Consider the following 11,697-nt stretch of genomic DNA (forward strand, 5'->3'; position numbering starts at 1 on the left):
CAGCTTTGGGGACATCTGCCTGGCCATCTTCCCCCTCTTCATGCGAAAGGCAGGGGCCAGGATGTGAGGGCCAGGGTGGCCACCTGCTCCCGGGAGCCACGTGTCCCAGCGACAGGCACAGCCCCAGACCCAGGGGCCAGGAGGAGGAGGCCACCAGAGGGCACCTTTCAGGGCTGGTGCCGCAGGGGTGGGCTAGGAGGGGCAGGGCTGTGCTGGGCGCTGTGTCCATTGGGGCCCACCCCTCCCAGGGGCGCCCCCTCCTCACCCAGGAGCAGGCTTCTCGTGTGTCTGCAGCAGGCGCCCTCCCCCTCTCAGCCCTTCGTGCCAGGATCTGAACCAGGTCCTCTGTCGCCAGTGCCCTCCAGGGCCCAGGTCTCAGACACTCGGTGGCCAGAGTGTGGCACAGTCCCCAGCACAGCGTCAGCTGCTCCCCTGGGAGGCTCCCTCTGGTGCTCACCGGGACACCTTGGCCAGAGGTGGCCCAGGAAAAGGGGCGCTGGGTACAGGGACACCGGGAGGGGCAGGAGGGACTGTCAGGAAGGGAGGAGGGGCCACTCTGCTGGGAACACCCGTGCTCACGGCTGAGGCCTCTCTACAGCCCGGCTCCTGGGCCCCTGGGGCAGATGCGTAGCTGAGTGGCTTCTTTCTCTTGTTTTAGTGGACACTTGGTTGCCCCCAGGACTGGGGGGGTTGCCAGGGATGGAACATACTGCCCACATCCAGCAGAGCCCCGGGACACGCAGGGGGCGATGGGCAGGTGGGGTCCCTGGGCAGGCGCTCCCGGCTCAGACAGCTGGGCCCCAGCAGGGCGGCGCTGTGGAGTCTGCGTGCCGGGAAAGTGTGGGCCCCACGAGGCCCATCCTCGCTGGCAGCTCATTCGCTTCTCCCCTCCACACTGCCCGTGCTCGCTCTGAGGGGCTGCGGGGACATCCTGTGTGTAATTAAAAAGGAATTTAATTACCCGCTGAAAATGAGGTTCCAGAATTAATATCGGAAAGAACACCGGCTGCACGTCGCGTCATTTCTCTGTGCTCATTAGATGAGAGGAGGCTGGGGGTGAGCGGGCCCCGGGAGGCAGCCGTCACAGGTGCAGAGGGCTCAGGACGGCCTAGGGCTGCAGGATGGATCAGCCGTCAGGAGCCGAGAGCGTGTCGCCCGGGCGGGTTACCGAGCCCCTCTGAGTCTCGTGGGGCTGTGGGAGGATTCCACATCCTCCCTAGGGTCTTGATTGACATTTGGCTACTGAGTCAGGCTCTCCCGGCCGCCCACGTGGTAGGCAGCCCAGTCCCCGGCCGCCTCCTCTCTGGTCTCCTCCGGGGTCACTCCCAGCACTCACCGCCATACCCATGTCTCCTTCGTACCCTTGGTCTGGCTTCCCTGGTGACAACCTTGAGACAAGGGGTGCTTGCCCATCTGGCTTTACCCCTGGGACCCCCGCAGTTGCTGGCACGCAGTGAGTTCCCAGGAAAGACTTGCGTGGGTGACGTAGGAAATGAATGAGTGAATGCTGTGAATGAATGAATGAGAGGAGCCTTGGAGCGCTGTCTGTGGGCTGGTGCTGCCCGTCAGGCCTCTGCCCGCCCCCCCGCCCCTCCCCCGTGCCTTTCCTTCCCTTTGTGTCTTCCACACTCCCCCCTGAGCCCCTCTTGGGTGCCGCGTGCCTGTCTGATCACAGCAATGAAAAGAGGTGGTGCAAATCCCTGTCCTCTTGGGGTTCATATTTGGGGACAGCAGACAGGCTGTGAACGGCCAGACGGCGGGTGGGGACTTGTGAGGTGCAGAGACCTGGAGGAGTTGATATGGGGCCGGTTCTGGGGGGATCTGGGCAAAGGAGCAGCAACAGCAAAGGCCCAGGTGGGCACTGCCGGAGCCCCGCCGTCCTAGGCTCCAGGGCCCGCTGAGCGGCCGACCGGTACCCCAGCCGCAGCGGCCAGCGGGGCACATTCCCGGACCCGGGCTCCCAGGACAAGGCTGCGACAGGCGGGGACCCTGAGTGCGCTGGCTACGGGCGCTCGGCCTCCTGGGGCCCAGAAGCAGCTGCGGGGGGCGGGGTCTCCAGGCCTCCTGAACTTTCCCTCCCCTCCTCTTGCTGGCCCCGCCCCCTCCTGATCAGGCCCTGCTGACACTTGAGCCCCGGGGTGGGGGTGGGGGCCAGGGATTCCACAGTCTGGGCAGACAGGGGCTGGGCTCCAGCTCCCAGCCTTGGGGGGCGGGAGGCTGTGCCCCCAGGCCCCTCCCCTGGCACCTGGTGCACAGGAGTGTGTGCGTTCACCCTGGGCCAGGGCCGGGCTGGGCGCTGGGCACGCAGGGAGGACGCTGACCTGGTCCCCGCCCCGGGGACTTCCTGGTGCTGCTGCAGTGAGCCTGAGTCAGAGGTGGGCTGGGCAGGGCCTCACACCGGGTGGGCGGGACCTACACATGCCCCTCCCCCTCCATCCCCAATGAGATCTTATTCCAGGCCACCATTCTATTGGGGGTGAGAGAGTTTTTACCGCTTTTTTTTTTTTTTTAAAGATTTGTTTGAAACTCAGCTATAGAGAGAGGGAAAGACAGACAGACACACGCACAGAGAGAAAGAGAGAGAGAGAGAGAGAGATCTTCCATCCGCTGGTTCCCTCCCCAGATGCTGCAACAGCTGGGCCAGGTAGAAGCCAGCAGCTCCATCCTCGTCTCCCACGCAGGAGCAGGGGCCCAAGCGCTGGGGCCGCCTCTGCTGCCTTCCCGGGTGCATGAGCAGGGAGCTGGACGGGAAGCAGAACAGCTGGGACCGGAACCTCTGAGTACCTGAAAGTGTGACGTGTCCTCCAAGTCTTACACAGATGGCCATAAATCGACCGTGCAGGGTGCAGGGTGCCGGGCGGGGCGCGCCCGGGTAAGGAAAGCACACCCGTCTCACGGCACAGACGTTCTATCCCAGGCCCGTCCCCCTGGCGTGAAACCAGCTCACGGGTGAGGACCGGGCACTGGCCTTAGCCTTGCCTGTCTCCTTGGGATTTAGGAGGCCCTGCAGGATCTGGGCGACTCCAGACTGTGCCTACAAAGCCCACTTCCTGTGCCGCCCCGCCCTTCTCTTCTTGCTCTGCACCTGCGGGGCGGGGGGGGGGGGGGAGGAGGGAGGTGATGATGGACGGGGAGGCGCCCCCGCCAGCTTCGTTCTCCCCATGGTTCCAGGAGGAACCAGTACTGTCGGCTTTGTGATTGCAGAAGCAGCAAGTCCGGCCCAGACAGTCTCAAGCCGGAACAGGAAGCTACTGGGCCAGCAGTGGCAGAGCAGGGGGGTTCCAGGAGGGGCTGTCAGGGACCTGGCCCCCTCTTCCTGCTGTCGCGCCCTCCCCCGCAGCCTCTTCTCTCCCAGGGACCGGTGTCTCCTCTGTGCGTCCCACAGGGCCACACTGCCTCCCGCTGCACTCCAGTGAGAACCACTCGCTGCTGGCTGCTCTGATCGGCTTGGCTTCTGCTGTGTGCCCGCTCGGTATAGCATGCAGGGGGCCTCGCCACCCGAGCCCCTCGAACTGCGCTTGGGGGACCAGCTGCCCGCTCAGGCTCTGGTTTCCTGCAACAGAAACCGAATCTGGTGAATGGAGGCCAATGGGAGTTTACTGGGTCCGGAAAGGATGCCCGGGTGACCCGAGACACAGACGTGGGGCAGGTGGGAGCCCGGAAGGTTCCAGAAGGATTCTGCCAGACTGTGTGCTGGGGCCCTCGAGAGCCACGCCCACGGGCAGGGCAGAGGCTGGAGGAGAGGATCCTAAGAGCCACACACAATGGAAGGAGCCTGGCCAGCTTGTGTTGGTTGAATGAATGAGTGACAAATGAATGAATGAGGGGCTTACAGACGGAAGCTCAGGTAACTGCTTCATCTGTCCCCGCAGATCCGGCCCTGGGCACGCCCGCCCTCCGAGTCCCTGCCGGCGTGCCTCTTGGCTTCCATGACCCCAGCGCCTCCTCTGCCGCCTGCCTGCCCCTCTGCCTCCCGCCCTGGCCTGTGGCCCCGGGGTCTCTCACATTCTGGCCTGGGGGCTCCCAAGCTGGGAGTCAGATCCCGTTTCACGGAGTTGACGCCGAACCCTCCACTAAGCACATAAATGTCTCAAAGGAAGAGGGTGATTGTTGTGCCCATTTTACGGGCGGGAACCAAGAGATCTGCAGCAGAGAATGACCTTGCCCGGGGTCACTGTGCCTGGTGGGCAGAGATCGGGGCTGCGGTGCTGGCCGTGCACCCACTTCTTCCCCCTCCCCCTTAGATGACCGAGGCGCCCGGCAGTGCCAGGATCAGCATCGGGAACCTTCCTGCTTGTGTCCTGTGCCCCCGCATTCAAGCCCACGGGAGTCCTGCTGCGCCGACCCTCACGGCCCCGTGTCCCCTCCCCCGGCAAGACCGTGTCGGGGAAAGATGCAATACAGGTTAGATCAGATTCGGCTTTTTCCTCTGATCTTCAAATAAAGTAACTTCCTTCGATGGCTCCTAAATGCATCGTTAGATCTGGGCACGGCTCGCACTGTGCCTGGTGGGGAAGCTGGCCCCGCCTGCTCAGCTCCGCACCTGTCACCTGCACAGCTGTCCTGCACAGGTCACCTGATGGAGACGCCCCCAAGCAGCCCTCGCCCCTGTTTCCTGGGGTCAGCGACCCAGGCTTCCCGTGGCAGCTCTCCCCTCCCCCCACTCTCAGGCTGCGGCTAACTCAGGCTCCAGGGAGGGCTTGGTGACCGAGATCCAGCCAATCAGAATGCTGTATTCTTTGGGCAGCAGCAGCCGCTAGGCCACAGATGGGGCTTCTGGAACCAGCTGCTGAGCTGGCTAGAGGGAGGCTGGCAGAGGGGGCCGTGGGGGAGGGGTGGGAAGCTGGGTGGAGCTGGGAAGAGGAGGAAGAAGAAAGAGGAAGGGAGGGGTCGAGAGAGAGGGGAGAGACTACAAAGGCTGTATGTTCAAGAAAGATTTCTTTATTTTCAAGGCAGGGGTGGGAGGGAGAGAGCTTCCATCCACCGGTTCTCACATGGGTGGCGGGGCCTAAGCACCCGGGCTGTTCTCGACCGCCTCTCCAGCACATTAGCAGGAACTGGATCAGAAATGGAGCAGCCAGGACTTGAACTGGGATCCAACATAGGATGCATGAGGCGGCCTAACCCGCCGCACCACCATGGCTGACCCAAGACCACATCTGATGGCATCGTGGCAATCCCCGGATGTGGCCATGCCCGAGGCAGTAATCGTCTGCGACTCCCGAAGTGTTTTTTCTTTGGGTTTCTGTGACTTGTAACTGAACAGAGCACCCTGCTCCCCACACTCCCCTGCGCTCTGCCCCTCCCCCTTTAGCTCCGATGGCTCCTCGCTGTGCGTGAGCATTAGGGGCAGCACAGGCCGGTCCTTTGGGGCATGGGCGGTGCTGTGTCCCCACAGCTGGCGTGGGCCCATGAGCCCGTGCGTGGGTGGAAACTGCACGGGACCCCGCGAGTGTGCACACACGTGCAGATGTGTGCCCGCGGGCTGACGGTGGCCTGCGGTCTGCTTTACTGTGCCCCTGTCCCAGCCGAGGCGGGGGGATTCCACACGGGATTCTGTGGCATAACTCTTGTATCCGCCGCAAGTCTGTAATTATGTTAAAGTTACAAATGCCAACGAAATATGGCTGCCTCCATCCCTTCCCCAGATTCTGGGTCTATACTGCGGGGAATCCCTCGCCTCCCCCAGAACACCGAACACCGGTTTCAGAGCGCAGGCCTTGGCTCCGGCCCCAGGAGTTTGCGTCACTCCAGGAGCCTCCAGCAGGTGGCGCCTCCAGTTTGCAAGCCAGGCCAGTCCCGGGCAAATGGGACGGCTTGGTCACTCCGGCCTCGGCTCTGTGCGGTGCACCTGGGGCTGAGTCTGGCTCGGCTGCTTGAACTGTGGCCCTGGGAACGCACTGGAGCCCTCTGCCCTGCACCCTCAGGGCTCTCCCCCTCCCTCTCTGTCCCCACATCACGAGGCTTAAGACCTCGGCATCCAAGACGGGAAAGACGCCTCTGCTGGCCCCTGGCTCCCGAGACGGTCACGGCTCCGACGTGGGCCACGCCTGGGCCGTGACGACGGTGCCTGACTGTGGTCACAGGGAATTCTTCTCGGGGCCCCCTGCCACAGCCCCTGTGTCCCTGGCCACCACTGCCCCCCAGCCACAGTGGCCTCCTCGCTCCTCAAACACAGCAGGCATGCGCTAGCCTCAGGGCCTTTGCATTTCTGTCCCCACGGCCTCTCCTCCCTGGATGCGGCACAGCCCCCTGCTCCACTCTGTGTCTGTGCTCACGGTCTCCTCTCTGAAGCCCTCGGCTGAGTCAACCATTTATTCATTTTCACTTTGTGTTTTTGAAATGGAGAGAGGAGAGAGAGAGAGAGAAAGATCTTCCATCTGCTGTTTCATTCCCCAAATGCCCACAACAGCCAGAGCTGATCCAGGCCAAACCGGGAGCCCAGACCTCCACCCAGGTCCCCCACGTGGGCTGCAGGGACCCCCGTCCTTGAGCCGTCAGCTGCTGCCTCCCAGGGTGCGCGTCGGCAGGAGCTGGGACTGGACCCAGGCGCTCGGTCCCACGTCCCGAGGGGTGTCCTCACCACGTGCCAAACGCACCCCCCCGGCTTCTCATCACAGCCTTACCCCTCCCCTCTGCTTTCCTCCGGGGTCTGTCTTTCTGTGGCGTCTTCCTCGTCTTTGCCGCCTGCCTCCTCCCTCGGGCTGGCACGAAACTCCCTGCGGTGGGGCCTTTGTCCGTCTGCTACCTGCTTCACTCCGGGGCCTGGCAGGCACAGAAAAAGCGTCCTCCCAACGTTTGTGGGCGGAACGGCTGTGGAGGGGACAGGTGGCCACCGAGCGGAGCTGCAGTAGCCTGGGGTAGGAAGGGAAGTCACTTGAGAGCCACCAGGAAAAGATGTGGAGGAGCGGTCGTGCAAAGGGCCTGAGGCAGGAATCAGCACTGGGGGTTGGAGGGGGGAGGGGGGACAGTGAGGAGGGGAGGTCAGTAGGGGCCGGACCGGGCAAGGGGTTTTGCTCTAAGAGCACTGGGAGCCGGCGGGGAGGGGACACGGTTGATGACTGACTGCATGAGTGTGGTGCGTGGGGAGGGGCCAGAGTTGGGGGAGCAGAGCAGGCAGGAGGCTGTCACAGTGACCCCGGGGAGCCAGGTCCCTGATGGGGCTCAGCCCAGAGAGGCGGAGGAAGTGGGCGGGCTCTGCTGTGGGGACTCTGTGTCGAGATGGGGAGCAGTGAGGCGTGGCCTTGTGGGGGCGTCTCTTGATTCCCAGGCGTTCTCCCCTGGGGACCGACAGGGACGCAGCCTGCTGGGGCCCCCACAGCCTCGTCCCCAGGGAGGCATGGGGTGGGGGTGGGGTCTTAGTCCCTGGCTTCCCCAGCCAGCTCCACGCCAAAGGAGCTGCTTCTGGCCGTGCACATCAGCTCTGCGCCCGGGCGTGGGGTGGGTTGCAGGAGGGAAATTTAGGGCTTCCGTCGGCCATCGTTCAGGCTGCCGCAGTGGGAAAGGGAGACACCCTCGGCTGGGAGTGGAGTCGCTGAGACCCCAGGGGAGGGGGCAGAGGCTGCGCAGGGGTGGGGTCTGGATGGCTGGGGGAGGGTCCCAGGGCACAGCCAGCAGCTCCAGCAGTGCCCTGCAGGGCGTTGTTACCTCAATTCCTGGGTCAGGCAGGACACCAGAAAATCCAGCCCCGAGAACTGGCCGGTCCCATGCACGGGGCTGGCCGCGGGCAGGGCTGGGCCAGGCACCCGGGTCGGCCTCTCCCAGCCTGGCGGCACTGCTGGTGCCTCTCCCGTGCCCAAGGCTGCGTCCCGCCTGGCAGGGCAGCAAGCCCGGGGGCAGCCCTTGCCTTCCTGGTGGCACCTGGGGCCCTGGCGGGATTGCCCTGCGTGGACCAGCCTGGCCATGTGCCCATCCCTGACCCCCGCACGGGGGTCCAGGCGGTGGGATCGGCTTAGGACCCAGTTGGCATGCATGGGTAAGAGAGCCCCTCATCTCAACAGGGAAAGAGGCAGGTGCGCCCCCCAGGCCACCTGCGCGGGGAGGAGACACCTGGAATCCCCCTCCCCTCTGCCACTTTTCCTGGGATGGCTGACCCCTGCTCAGTGCCACGCCCCCCGGGGTTGGGCAGTACCCTGCACAGCCTCCCAAGCAGACTCCTCCTCCTCCGCTTCACCGCCCCCTGCCCTGGGCAGCATCTGAGAGCGCCTGCAGGGACGTGGGGGGTACTCGTGCCCCCTGCTGTCGCTGCACCCACTTAGAGAAGCTCTGGATCAGCTCCAGGTTCCAAGGGCTGGGGCCTGACAACCCCCGCGGATAGGAACTTGTGGTTGATTTTCCAGTGCGGAAGACCAACCTCAGCCGGGGGGCGTCCAGCCCAGAGAGCGGCTGGGATGAGCACACAGCAGTGAGGAAGTTTCCAGAAGCCCCTCCGAGTGCGGCCGCGCCCACCGTGGTTAGTGTGTTGGGCTCTGGGGGCCAGCACTGGTGGGCACGGGCCGTACAAGGTCTAGCAAGCCCTTCGGCCTGGCCCTGCCGAGGTGACTCAGGAGGGACCCGAAATTCCATACACCCCCGGCTGGCTGACCCGCGGGCTGACCGCTTTGTCTGGCCCGAATGTGACGTTATAAATATCCAAATGGATTTGGCAGAGAAACTCGCCCCCCCACACCGCAAAAGACGCTGTCTCCCTTCCCATCCCCCGCCGTCTGGAAAGAGTTGGCGGATTTCCAAGGTCAGGGTTAAACTGTTGGGGGGGGCAGAGCCCCAGCTCAGCTTTCAGTCACTCCTCCGAGAGTGGGGGGCAGCAGGGGAGGCTGACAGGTGCCACAGGCCACGAGCAGCCCCAAGACCTCCTCATCCGATTTCTGGAATGCGTTTTCTGAAATACACTCTCCCAAGGGTGCAAGGGTACACGTACAGACATTCCTAGCAATGTTCTTTATTACAGTGAAAAACAAGTGTTTTAAACAATTCAGTCTGGCTAAGCAGTGCGGTGGCCGGCGTTCAAACCTTGGCTTCGCCACTCACTGGCTGTTTGACCTGGGACAAGTTTCTCAACCTCTCTGTGCCTTCACTTCTCCATCTTTGTAATGGAGAGAAAAAGATCTGAGACTGGTGTTGTGCAGGAGGTTAAGCCACTACGTGCCATGCTGGCATCCCATACCCGAGCGCCAGATGGAGTCCTGGGAGGCAGCAGAAGACGGCCCAAGTGCGTGGGTCCCTGCCACTCGTGTGGGAGACCTGGACAGGGTTCTTGGCTCTTGGCTTTGCCCTGGCTCAGCCCCAACCTTAGAAGCCATCTGGGGAGTGAACGAGTTGTGGCCACGGTGGTGCCACTGGGAGGTGGTGGAACCAGCAGGCAGATCCCAGCGGGCGGGCGCGGCTCCCTGGGGGTGTGGCCTGGGGGCGACTGCAGAAGCCTCCTCCCACCCAAACCCCTGGTCTCGGGCATTTCATGGCAATGACCGAAAGCCACGGAGAGCACCTGCGTTCAGCCCGAGGGCTACGAACCCCATCTCCTCACCCCGGGTCCTGCCCACGACTGCCCGCTCCCTCTGCGCCCACTGAGCACACGCAGTAATGGAGGCAGACAGAGCTGGCCACGTGAGGGGGCTGGGGGCCGGGCTGATGGCACCGCTCCGCCACTTGGGATCTCTTCCTGTGGTTGCCTCTGGGAGACCAAACCTGGCTGGAGGGCACAGATGTGTGAGGGTACGTGCATGCATATGTGTGTGCACGTGTGTGTGTGTGCACGTGTGCCCACTGCAGGCAGCCGCCCTGGCGCTCAGGGGCACACAGCGCCCGCTGCTGCCCCGCGTGTCTTTCGCAGCAGGTTTGGTCCGAGTGCTTCCTGGCCGAGTCTGGATGGGCGCTCAGAGCAGATGGGGTTTTGATGTGTCCCCCACCCCCACCCCCACCCCACCAACGAATCAGTGTGGACAGAAGAAACGGTCAAAGTAGGGAGAGCTGGGGCGTAGGAGGCGCCCGGGCGCCCCGAGAGGCGCAAGTGGCTCTAATCGCCAGGAAATTGGGCCGAGGCTCCTTTTCCCGAGGGCGGAGGGGGCCGTCCTCACCCCGTGGGGTCGGGCTCACGACCCCAGCGCCTGCGTGGGCTTTGTAACAGAGTTCCAGCGTCATCCCGTAACACACTCTTGAGGTTCATTCCGCCCGAGTTTGCATTTAAACCCAAGCTGTCTCGTTGGTGGAATGCAATTACAGCAGAGAAAAACCGCTCCTATGTCTTGAGATATTATGATTATGAAAAACAGCAGCATAAGCCACCATTAAGTCAGAGGAAAGTTAATTGTATTTCACGCCACCTCCCGGGGCCGGTCCGTCGGCGGCGTTGTGATTTACTTTGGCGAAACACGGCTAATCTTTGCAGCCCAGTACACGTTTCCCCCTTAATTACAAATAATTGTAGACTGTAATTTATACAAATGCCCACGCCTGAAAGAGCATGCCCAGGAATAAAGGGTTAATTAGGGAGGTGGGACGTGATGCAGGTGCAGCACCGTCTCCTGGCAGGGGAGCAATGAGGCTCATTCAATCCGAGTCCTTACCAGTGGGGACCGCCTGTGGCGAGGAGTGCAGGTGCCGGTGACCTGCTGCACTGGCCCTGCCCCCCATCCCAGGTGAGGGGACACAGGCACACAGGCAGGATGAAGGCGCGGGCAGCCGCCCCGGGCGTGCACGCAGCTGCAGAGCCGCATGGACGCGGCTGAGCTCAGCGGTCTTGGGCGGAGGCGGGCTTTCTCCGGGGCAAGCGGCGTCCACCTGCCCGAGTTGCCAGTCCGGTCCGGCCTCTCTCTGGTTTTAGGATCCCCTTCCAGAAATTCTCCACGGTGTACGATCGGACTCCCGGTGGGGGGATTTCACCAACACGGGACTCAATAACTCCGGGGCCGAGGGCTGACTTCGGGCCCCACCCCTGCTGGCTGGCGACTGTTGAGTCTATCTCCCCAGGCCTCAGTTTCTTCATCTAAAGAATGGGCGGCCAGTCTGGCCCAGGAGTGGAGACACCACTTGGGAAGCCCACCTGCCATCTCCGAGTGCCTGGGTTCAAGTCCCGGCTCCATTTCCGGTTGCAGCTTCCTGTGAATGGGCACACTAGGAGGTAGCGGTGACGGCCCAAGTGCTTGGGCCCCTGCCACCCACGTGGGAGACCCGGACGAGTTCTGGGCTCCTGGCTTCAGCCTGGCCTGGCCCTGGCTGTTGTATTTGGGAAGTGAACCAGTAAATGGAAAATCTCTCCCTCTCCCTCTTTCAAAGAAATAAAAATAGATGAAAAATACAACATGTCAGCCGGGACGGGACCAGCATCAGCAGCGCTGCAGGGCTGTGGGATGAACGGAGGTGAGAGGCCGAGGCCGCGCAGTGCCCGCAGCTGCCACCCGCACCCAGCGACGCCCTCCCATCGCCCGCACAACCGGCCCAGGAAAAGGCAGCGCAGTGCGGCCCCACAGATCCAAATCCCCACCACCAGCCCTGGGAAGGTCTCCAATGGACAGAGCAGTGTGGCCTCCTGTCTGCATGGCATCAGCTCCACAGAGCATGGCGAGCCGGCCACGGCGTCCGCGGGCTGTGTTCTCTGCTTCCACGCTCGGTGAGGGGAGGGCGCTGCTCTGCCCGGGGCAGGGCCACACCCTGCAGCCGGGGAAGGAGGGCTGGGCCGAGGGCTGGCCGCCTCCACCTGGA

This window comes from Oryctolagus cuniculus, chromosome 11 (assembly GCF_964237555.1).
Source record: "Oryctolagus cuniculus chromosome 11, mOryCun1.1, whole genome shotgun sequence".
NCBI lineage: Eukaryota > Metazoa > Chordata > Mammalia > Lagomorpha > Leporidae > Oryctolagus > Oryctolagus cuniculus.